This window comes from Rutidosis leptorrhynchoides, chromosome 4 (genome assembly GCF_046630445.1).
Source record: "Rutidosis leptorrhynchoides isolate AG116_Rl617_1_P2 chromosome 4, CSIRO_AGI_Rlap_v1, whole genome shotgun sequence".
Taxonomy (NCBI): Eukaryota; Viridiplantae; Streptophyta; class Magnoliopsida; order Asterales; family Asteraceae; genus Rutidosis; species Rutidosis leptorrhynchoides.
The window spans coordinates 482,418,974-482,426,940 of NC_092336.1; the positions used below are offsets into that span (position 1 = coordinate 482,418,974).

At 34.6% G+C, this 7,967-nt stretch overlaps 1 non-coding gene across 1 annotated transcript; it reads right to left on the minus strand.

Moving 5' to 3' along the window:
- Nucleotides 1–1,978: 1,978 nt before the first annotated feature.
- Nucleotides 1,979–2,085, minus strand: LOC139845659 (small nucleolar RNA R71). Its single transcript, XR_011758424.1, has one exon. It is a non-coding gene; the product is annotated as a small nucleolar RNA R71 (small nucleolar RNA).
- Nucleotides 2,086–7,967: the final 5,882 nt, after the last annotated feature.

A 7,967-nucleotide genomic window follows, 5' to 3' on the forward strand; every position in this document is an offset into this window, starting at 1 on the left:
CCTAGATTTTCAGCACTATAAAAGAAACAAGATTAGGTCATTTTTCATATGCATCTTTAGAGAACAGCTGTCTTAGGTCCGAATTTCACATACAAAACCCTAATTTCATCATCCATTGGTGTTTAAGAGTGGATTCAAGGAAGCTAGCTAAAGATCCATCATTGTTTAACTTAGATCTTCATCTTCTTTACATTTTGGGTTGTAATCTTCACTTTGCTTTTCATATTTTGCATTGATTACTTGTAATGACTTGAAGATGATGATTGTTTACATTTCTATGTTTATTATTAGTTTGATCTTAGCCATGATTGGCTAAATCTCTTGTGTTTGCTTATCTATGAATCTCTAATGCTAGTGTTTGCCCCAAATCAATTGAATAATGTTGTTTGAATGAATTACAAGATCATGTGTTGTTGAGTTAGCTAAAGATCCATCACTATGAGTTTGTTTTAGGCTTGACTTTGATTACATATGTTGAGTATCTCTCTTAGTGATTTGAGAAGTGAATCAATGTGTGCTTCAACACCTTAGGTGATCTAGACAACTATCTTAGGAATTGCAAGTGATTGTGTTCTTGATCTAGGTTGGTTTTCAATTGGCCTTTAGTCAACATAGTAGTGCCGATTATCTTAAGTGATTTCGATAGTTGGGGGTTTTAAGTGATTTTGACCCAAGCTCAATCTCAATGACCAAATCATGCTTAACTAGATCCTAGAATACAATGCTTATGTGAATTTGCGGAGTGTTATTTGATTTGAGGTTTAGTAGTGATGCTAAACGTTTAGTAGTTAAACAACGAATGAGATAGCAAAATAGGCAAAATGGTTCAAGCCAAGCATAGAGAGGATTAGATAAGGGAACACATCTTAGTTAATTTGATTTAAGTCTTAATATTTCGTTACTTGTTTCTTGCTACTTGTTTGCTTGTTAAGTTTAAGTTTGTTAATTGTGCAAGTTTTAGTTGTTAGTTAATATCAATCAAAACCCCCCAATCAAACAAACTCTAGGACAATCGATAGTTGCAAATATTCGACTTACACTGCTCTCTTGGGATAAACTTGATAAGAATACTTACATTAAATTGCATAATAACCGGGTTCTAAGTGCTCGTTAGTTGTGTGTGCTTATTTGTAGTGTTTGAATCATATATAAATTTAGAGGGTAAAAGATGTATATGCACAACACGCATCAATACTTTCTTGGCGCCGCTTCCGGGGAGCGGTTAGCTTAGTTGGGTATTTGGTTTAAACTTTTGATTGTTCAATCCTTTCGTAAGGGTTTACCCTTGCGAAAGTTACTTTTCGTGTTTTATATATTATTTTTGATTGGAAAACCGCTTGTGTATATGCTGTGATTGAAGGATAGGTGCCTTTGGTGTATGAAAACAAGGTCTCACAAGGATCAAGAGTTCACACATCCATTTTCCGATCCGGAAAAACACGTGCACGGGGTTTATAATCGTAGAGAAGAAAGGGTATTAAGGAAAAATTTCGAAGCTTTGCCATTTTGTTTAGAAGACATGGATCCTAACGGTCAACCGATTCTCAATGAAGAAGGTAATCCAATCAACCATGGTCCACCGGTTAATCAAGAGTTATTAAATGATCAGAACGACATGCCGATGTGGAACGCTAGATTAGTTGCACTAAAAATGATAGCACCGGCTATTACAAAACCACCAATCAAAGCGAAAAATTGGAAGATTGAGGGTAACTTTTTCACGTTAATCAAAGATACATACTTTCAAGGGATGATAGACGAGAATCCGTTCTAACACTTCCAACACTTTAATGATCTTTGTGATATCTACAAATACAAAGATGTCATCGATGAAGCTTTTAAGCTAAGGGCATTCCCCTTTACAGTTCAAAGGGAAGCGAAGATTTGGTTAAGGAGCTTACCATCTGATTCCATAAGAACTTTTCAAGATTTGACCAATGAGTTTATCAATCACTTCTTTCCACCGTCAAAAGTAGAACGACTTCGAATGTAGATTAATGGGTTCACCCAACAGGGTGATGAATCTTTGTATGATGCATGGGTTCGATTCAAGAAAATGTTAAGAGCTTGCCCACCACACGGTTTGAATGAAAAAGGAGTACATCAACACATTTCACCGGGGTTGCAATGCTTTGACGAAGCAATATCTTGATTCTTCATCCGGCAGGGTATTTATGTATAAATCACCAAATGCGGCTGAAATCTTATTAGAAGACATCTAGGTTAACACATACGAATGGGCACCTTCACTGCGAGATTTGACAAGGAAAAGTGTAGCACAAATTGAGAGTGATAATGGGCAAGTGACGCTTGCAAGCTTGAATAATCAATTTTAAACGTATGGGAAAGAGTTGAAAAAGATTCAATAAACGATAGTCGCAATGCAAGTGGGTTATCAACGATGCGAGGGTCCACATCTCACAAAGAATTGTCCTCAAATTACTCAATGCAATCATGTTGATGTAGATGACATTCCCATGAATTCGGATGCTCATGTGAATTATATGAGTAATTAAAACTATCAACGGGGAGGAACATCGAACCAAGGCTATTACAATCCTAATAAAAAACAAGTGTCAGTCAACACCCAAACTAATACACTACCCGGATTCACAAACCAAAACCGCAACCAAGGTTATAACAACAACTATCACCAAAACCGGAACAACAACTTTCAATATCAAAACCAACAACCTTACAACAATCAACCTTATAACAACCAAGCCAATTCGAATTATCAAATCAACCAAGGTTATAGTCAACCACAAAATAACCAAGGTTACAATCAACAACCTCAACTAAACATTCAACAATCCCAACCTTCGAAAAGTTTAGAAGAACTCATGAAAAATTACATCAAGAAGGTAGAATCAACCGAAGCTTTCCTAATGAAAGAGAATGAACTTTTGAAGCAACAAATACGAAACCAACAAGCCTCATTCCAAAACCTTGAGATCATCGTTGGGAGACTTTCAAATAAAGTTTCCGAAAGATCACAAGGAACTTTACCTTCTAACACTCAAGTTAACCCAAACAACAACTACATAAACAACAACCGAAACAACCAACACCCCTAACATAACGAACAAAACCAAAACAACAATAACACGAGAGTCATTCCTATTGAGAGCAACACTACCAATCCAACCCACAATCAAGTGAGTTCTTCAAATTCAGACAATACTTATGCTCAAGTGAACTCGATTGATTCAACCGAAGAAGATCAAACCGAATATCCCCAAGTTTTCACGTTCGACGTTGAAGGGGACATGTTTGATTTCGATGAAGCGTTGGAAATTGATACGATAGATTATGGGGTATTCAAGTTTTCGGAGGATTCAGACGATGCAATGTTTATTCCATATCAAGTTAAAAGTGTAATGTCCATGGAGGCTATCGAGTCGACATGCAAGGAACAAAAGGGTGAATTTGAGCGAATTAAATTGGGAAAGGTTGAGAAAGAGAAAAAGGTCAAAACTTTATTGAATACAAAGGAGAAAAACAACGAGGTCGAGGTTCTTGCTACATCAACCGAGGAGAAAAACAAGACACCGGTCTCACATCCTCAACCGTTACCTCCTACACATCTAAATGATGTGGATTGTAAGTCAACTTTAACCGACAATGAAAACATTTATGTTAAACTCCTTTTGGCGGAGGTGCTTGAGAATATGCCCAACTATGGGAAATTTTTGAAGACACTCATGGCCAAAAAGGGAGATGTTAAACTAGCATCCACCGCTTTCTTGAAAAAGGAGTGTGATGGGATTTTAAAGAAATGTAACCTACCACCAAAAATGGGTGATCCTAGACCTTTCCTTACCCCATGTAATGTGAACGGGTCGGAGATGCTTACATCTTTAGCCGACTCAGGGGCAAGTATCAACTTCATGCCCTACTCTGTTTACAAAACGTTAGGCCTAGGTGACCTTTCGCCTACTACAATGGGAGTGAAATAATTGATCAATCAATTAGCTTTAGTGTGGGGATTGCCGAAGACTTAATTGTTAAGGCGGGGGATATGGAATTTCCAATTAATTTTGTCATTGTCGATATAAAGGAAGATCCGATTGTACCCCTTGTTTTGGGAAGGCCATTTTTGGCAACCGCGGATTCTTTTTGGACTTTAGAACCGTTAAATTAACTCTTAGAGACAAAGGGAAATGCATAAGCATACGAACCAAATGTGTTAAAGCACCATCAATACCATTGACCACACCACAAGTTGTTGCTAGTATGCAATGCATCACAAGCACAAAGCAAGTTGGTTCACCAACTAAAGGTGGCGGGGGATTGACCAAGGGAACTCAAGGTAAACCCAAAAATCAAAATGACGTTGTTGACAAGTCCATGAGAAAATTGTTTAGGAGGGTTGATATGGCCGAAACGGACGGTTTTATTGATACGGTGTCGTTAGGCTGCAAGATGTCACAATCAGTTGATTAGAATGGCAAACATGGGTTTATTTTATTTATATTGTCCGGGGCCTAAATTTACTTTTAACTTTCTAATGTAGAAGGTGTAAGTTAACCTAGGGTCATGTTTTTGAATGGTTTAACGAATTGAAGATCAAGTGGATAATTGCCTTTTATTTAAATTACCTGGATAAAAGGATAGTAGTTGGTTTAAGCTAAAGGCCCTAATTGCGGAAAAGTAAATAAAGTGGAAGGATATTTGAAATGTCCCGTTCTTATTGATTAAAAACATTCCATATTAATTGATTTCGTTGCGAGGTTTTGACCTCTATATGAGACGTTTTTCAAAGACTGCATTCATTTTAAAATAAACCATAACCTTTATTTCATCAATAAAGGTTTAAAAAGCTTTACGTAGATTATCAAATAATGATAATCTAAAATATCCTGTTTACACACGACCATTACATAATGGTTTACAATACAAATATGTTACAACAAAATAAGTTTCTTGAATGCAGTTTTTACACAATATCATACAAACATGGACTCCAAATCTCATCCTTATTTAAGTATGCGACAGCGGAAGCTCTTAATAATCACCTGAGAATAAACATGCTTAAAACGTCAACAAAAATGTAGGTGAGCTATAGGTTTAACCTATATATTATCAAATCATAATAATAGACCACAAGATTTCATATTTCAATATACATCCCATACATAGAGATAAAAATTATTCATATGGTGAACACCTGGTAATCGACATTAACAAGATGCATATATAAGAATATCCCCATCATTCCGGGACACCCTTCGGATATGATATAAATTTCGAAGTACTAAAGCATCCGGTACTTTGGATGGGGTTTGTTAGGCCCAATAGATCTATCTTTAGGATTCGCGTCAATTAGGGTGTCTGTTCCCTAATTCTTAAATTACCAGACTTAATAAAAAGGGGCATATTCGATTTCGATAATTCAACCATTGAATGTAGTTTCACGTACTTGTGTCTATTTTGTAAATCATTTATAAAACCTGCATGTATTCTCATCCCAAAAATATTAGATTTTAAAAGTGGGACTATAACTCACTTTCACAGATATTTACTTCGTCGAGAAGTAAGACTTGGCCACTGGTTGATTCACGAACCTATAACAATATATATATATATATATATATATATATATATATATATATATCAAAGTATGTTCAAAATATATTTACAACACTTTTAATATATTTTGATGTTTTAAGTTTATTAAGTCAGCTGTCCTCGTTAGTAACCTACAACTAGTTGTCCACAGTTAGATGTACAGAAATAAATCGATAAATATTATCTTGAATCAATCCACGACCCAGTGTATACGTATCTCAGTATTGATCACAACTCAAACTATATATATTTTGGAATCAACCTCAACCCTGTATAGCTAACTCCAACATTCACATATAGAGTGTCTATGGTTGTTCCGAAATATATATAGATGTGTCGACATGATAGGTCGAAACATTGTATACATGTCTATGGTATCTCAAGATTACATAATATACAATACAAGTTGATTAAGTTATGGTTAGAATAGATTTGTTACCAATTTTCACGTAGCTAAAATGAGAAAAATTATCCAATCTTGTTTTACCCATAACTTCTTCATTTTAAATCCGTTTTGAGTGAATCAAATTGCTATGGTTTCATATTGAACTCTATTTATGAATGTAAACAGAAAAAGTATAGGTTTATAGTTGGAAAAATAAGTTACAAGTCATTTTTGTAAAGGTAGTCATTTCAGTCGAAAGAACGACGTCTAGATGACCATTTTAGAAAACATACTTCCACTTTGAGTTTAACCATAATTTTTGGATATAGTTTCATGTTCATAATAAAAATCATTTTCCCAGAATAACAACTTTTAAATCAAAGTTTATCATAGTTTTTAATTAACTAACCCAAAACAGCCCGCAGTGTTACTACGACGGCGTAAATCCGGTTTTACGGTGTTTTTCGTGTTTCCAGGTTTTAAATCATTAAGTTAGCATATCATATAGATATAGAACATGTGTTTAGTTGATTTTAAAAGTCAAGTTAGAAGGATTAACTTTTATTTGCGAACAAGTTTAGAATTAACTAAACTATGTTCTAGTGATTACAAGTTTAAACCTCCGAATAAGATAGCTTTATATGTATGAATCGAATGATGTTATGAACATCATTACTACCTCAAGTTCCTTGGATAAACCTACTGGAAATGAGAAAAATGGATCTAGCTTCAAAGGATCCTTGGATGGCTTGAAAGTTCTTGAAGCAGAATCATGACACGAAAACAATTTCAAGTAAGATTTCCACTCGAAATAAGATTGTTATAGTTATAGAAATTGAATTAAAGTTTGAATATGATTATTACCTTGTATTAGAAAGATAACCTACTGTAAGTAACAAAGGTTTCTTGATCTTGGATGATTACTTGGAATGGATTTAGAAAACTTGGAAGTAAACTTGCAATCTTGGAAGTATTCTTGATTTTATGAAACTAGAACTTTTGGAATTTATGAAGAACACTTAGAACTTGAAGATAGAACTTGAGAGAGATCAATTAGATGAAGAAAATTGAAGAATGAAAGTGTTTGTAGGTGTTTTTGGTCGTTGGTGTATGGATTAGATATAAAGGATATGTAATTTTGTTTTCATGTAAATAAGTCATGAATGATTACTCATATTTTTGTAATTTTATGAGATATTTCATGCTAGTTGCCAAATGATGGTTCCCACATGTTTTAGGTGACTCACATGGGCTGCTAAGATCTGATCATTGGAGTGTATATACCAATAGTGAAATGTCCCGTTCTTATTGATTAAAAACGTTCCATATTAATTGATTTCGTTGCGAGGTTTTGACCTCTATATGAGACGTTTTTCAAAGACTGCATTCATTTTTAAAACAAACCATAACCTTTATTTCATAGATAAAGGTTTTAAAAAGCTTTACGTAGATTATCAAATAATGATAATCTAAAATATCCTGTTTACACACGACCATTACATAATGGTTTACAATACAAATATGTTACAACAAAATAAGTTTCTTGAATGCAGTTTTTACACAATATCATACAAGCATGGACTCCAAATCTCGTCCTTATTTAAGTATGCGACAGCGGAAGCTCTTAATAATCACCTGAGAATAAACATGCTTAAAACGTCAACAAAAATGTTGGTGAGTTATAGGTTTAACCTATATATATTAAATCATAATAATAGACCACAAGATTTCATATTTCAATACAAATGCCATACATAGAGATAAAAATCATTCATATGGTGAATACCTGGTAACCGACATTAACAAGAGGCATATATAAGAATATCCCCATCATTCCGGGACACCCTTCGGATATGATATAAATTTCGAAGTACTAAAGCATCCGGTACTTTGGATGGGGTTTGTTAGGCCCAATAGATCTATCTTTAGGATTCGCGTCAATTACGGTGTCTGTTCCCTAATTCTTAGATTACCAGACTTAATAAAAAGGGGCATATTCGATTTCGATAAT